The following is a 3,823-nucleotide window of genomic DNA, read 5'->3' as shown; positions in this document are numbered from 1 at the left end:
GGCCGGCTATGCTGCCGCGCAGGCCTCACGGCCCCACCGTGCTCCCATCGCTGGCCTAGCCATCCCTCTACTCACCCACACATGTTGTTATTCTCCAGCGACGGCAGACGAACGAGTAAACCCTCGTACTCCTCCGCGTGGGAAACAACTGCCGAGTATTCCCTGGCTCCGTATCGTTCCCTTCCTAGGCCTCGCCGTCGTCCACCGCCCTGGTGCTCTCGGCATGGCATGGTCAACATGGTCAATGAACGACATCCATCGGATGTGGACTGTACGTGGAGAGGCTGACAGCTGGGTCCATGGCCGCACGCAAGGAAATGCCTCCTTATTACGTGAAAAATAATGATTCCTCCACCTGACAGCTAGGACCCACAGGAAGGGCCTCCGTATTTCACGAAAAAACGTTCCCCCCGCTGACAGGTCGGACCCACCAGCTATATCTTCGAACGCAAGGAAGTGCCTCCTTATTACGCCCAAAAAATGAATACCCCCTACTAGCTGGGACCCACCATATTGTTGGGCTGACTTGTGGACCTACTAAGTTGACGAGGACGAAGGGCTTTGTCAACTTAGTCAATACTCCAGTGACCATATGATGTACATCCAACGGCCATAGTGCTTCTTCAACCTCTGGTCTTCTTGCTCCAGCCGCCCAAAGCAGCGCCGGTTGTGCCGCCTGCTCCTGCCTCCCGTGGCCGGCTGTGCTACCGCGGAGGCCTCACCGCCCCCATACTACTCCCACAACTGGCCAGGCCATCCCTCCACTCACCCACACCCCTTGTTATTCTGCGGTGACGGCAGCCTCACACCGCAGCCGAACCAATGAACGCTCGTACTCCTCTCCGCGTGGGCATCCACTGCTGCGTCTTGCCCGACTCCAGGTCATCCCCTTCCTAGGCCTCGCCGTCATCCACCGCCGTGGTGCTCTCGGCGCGGTGTGGTCAATGTGGTCAACAGCTGACTTTCATCAGAAGAGTACTCTACGTGGAGAGACTGACAGCTGGGTCCACGACAGCCGCAAGGAAGTGCCTCCTTATTACGCGGAAAATAATTATTCCTCCACCTGACAGTGGGGACCCACCAGACGGACCACCAGTATTTTGCGAAAAATCGTTTCCCCCTGACTGCTGGGACCCACCGGACGGGCCACCGTATTTTGCGAAAAAAACGTTCCCCCCGATGTCAGCTCGGACCCACCGGAAGTGCCTCCTTATTACGCACAAAAAAATGAATACCCCCCGCTAGCTGGGACCCACCTTGGTGGGAGGCTGACTTGTGGGCCTACTAAGTTGACGGGGACGAAGGGCTTTGTCAACTTAGTCAATATGAAAGATTCTAGCTCTAGTGACCGTATGATGTCCATCCAACGGCCGTAGTGCTTCTTCAACCTCTAGTCTTCTTGCTCCATCCGCCCAAAGCAGCGCCGGTCGTGCCGCATGCTCTGCCTCCCGTGGACGGCTGTGCTGCCGCAGAGGCCTCACCGCCCCTACTATTCCCACCGCTTGCGAGGCCCTGCGGCGACAGCAGCCTCATACCGCAGCCGACCCAGTGAACCCTCGTACTCCTCTCCGCGCGGGCTTCCACTGTCGCGTCTTCCCCGGCTCCACGTCGTCCCCTTCCTAGGCCTCACCGTCATCCACCGCCGTGGTGCTCTCCGCGCGGCGTGGTCAACATGGTCAAGGAACAACTTCCATTAGAAGAGTACTGTACGTGTAGAGGCTGACAGCTGGGTCCACGGCCACAGCCCAGTTTTTCTGTGATTTGCCAAGTAAGTCGCTTTGTCAGGCCTGTTGGGCTGCAAATCTTTCAAGACTAGGAGAGCTTTCATTCGGCAGGCTGAGAAAATGGCCCATCAGTAATGAGAAATGGGTTGTACATTTTTAAAACACATCAAACCTGCAATTAGTTTCTATTGGGGAACGTAGTAATTTCAAAAAAAATTCCTACACACACGCAAGATCATGGTGATGCATAGCAACGAGAGGGGAGAGTGAGATCTACATACCCTTTTTGATTGACAGCGGAAGCGTTAGCACAACGCGGTTGATGTAGTCGTACGTCTTCACGGCCCGACCGATCAAGCACCGAAACTACGGCACCTCCGAGTTCTAGCACACGTTCAGCTCGATGACGATCCCTGGACTCTGATCCAGCAAAGTGTTGGGGAAGAGTTCCGTCAGCACGACGGCGTGGTGACGATCTTGATGTTCTACCGTCGCAGAGCTTCGCCTAAGCACCGCTACAATATTATCGAGGATTATGGTGGAAGGGGGCACCACACACGGCTAAGAATATGATCACGTGGATTAACTTGTGTCTAGGGGTGCCCCTGCCTCCGTATATAAAGGAACAAGGGGGAGGTGCGGCCGGCCAGGAGGAGGGCGCGCCAGGAGGAGTCCTACTCCCACCGGGAGTAGGATTCCCCCCTTTCCTAGTTGGAATAGGATTCGGGAAGGGGGAAGAGGAGAGAGAAAAGGAAGGGGGGGGCGCCGCCCCCTCTCCTTGTCCTATTCGGACTAGGGGGGAGGGGCACGCGGCCCAGCCCTGGCCACCTCTCCTCTCTTCCACTAAAGCCCACTAAGGCCCATATACCTCCCGGGGGGTTCCGGTAACCTCCCGGTACTCCGATAACATCCTGATTTCACCCGGAACACTTCCGATATCCAAATATAGGCTTCCAATATATCAATCTTTATGTCTCGACCATTTTGAGGCTCCTCGTCATGTCCGTGATCACATCCGGGACTCCGAACAAACTTTGGTACATCAAAATGCATAAACTCATAATATAACTGTCATCAAAACCTTAAGCGTGCGGACCCTACGGGTTCGAGAACAATGTAGACATGACCGAGACACGTCTCCGGTCAATAACCAATAGCGGAACCTGGATGCTCATATTGGCTCCTACATATTCTACGAAGATCTTTATCGGTCAGACCGCATAACAACATACGTTGTTCCCTTTGTCATCGGTATGTTACTTGCCCGAGATTCGATCGTCGGTATCTCAATACCTAGTTCAATCTCATTACTGGCAAGTCTCTTTACTCGTTTCTTAGTACATCATCTCACAACTAACTCATTAGTTGTAATGCTTGCAAGGCTTATGTTATGTGCATTACCGAGAGGGCCCAGAGATACCTCTTCGACAATCGGAGTGACAAATCCTAATCTCGAAATATGCCAACCCAACATTTACCTTTGGAGACAGCTGTAGAGCTCCTTTGTAATCACCCAGTTACGTTGTGACGTTTGGTAGCACACAAAGTGTTCCTCCGATAAACGGGAGTTGCATAATCTCATAGTCATAGGAACATGTATAAGTCATGAAGAAAGCAATAGCAACAAACTAAACAATCGGGTGCTAAGCTAATGGAATGGGTCATGTCAATCACATCATTCTCCTAATGATGTGATCCCATTAATCAAATGACAACACATGTCTATGCTTAGAAAACATAACCATCTTCGATTAACAAGCTAGTCAAGTAGAGGCATACTAGTGACGTTTGGCTTGTCTATGTATTCACACAAGTATTATGTTTCCGGATAATACAATTCTAGCATGAATAATAAACATTTATCATGATATAAGGAAATAAAATAATAACATTATTATTGCCTCTAGGGCATATTTCCTTAAGTTTCAAATATCTTTTTTTTTCATTTCAAGATTTTAAATTACATTAATTTTTATGCATGGAGAATTTGTTGGATTTTATATTGATATACATTTATTTTTAAAATCAGTTTGAATGTGAGTCAAAATTTCGGGATTAAAAACAGTTCGGACCGCACCGAAATATGCAAAATTTCGTAT

The sequence above is a fragment of the Triticum aestivum genome, chromosome 1A (assembly GCF_018294505.1).
Source record: "Triticum aestivum cultivar Chinese Spring chromosome 1A, IWGSC CS RefSeq v2.1, whole genome shotgun sequence".
NCBI lineage: Eukaryota > Viridiplantae > Streptophyta > Magnoliopsida > Poales > Poaceae > Triticum > Triticum aestivum.
This window is presented reverse-complemented; position numbering follows the sequence as displayed.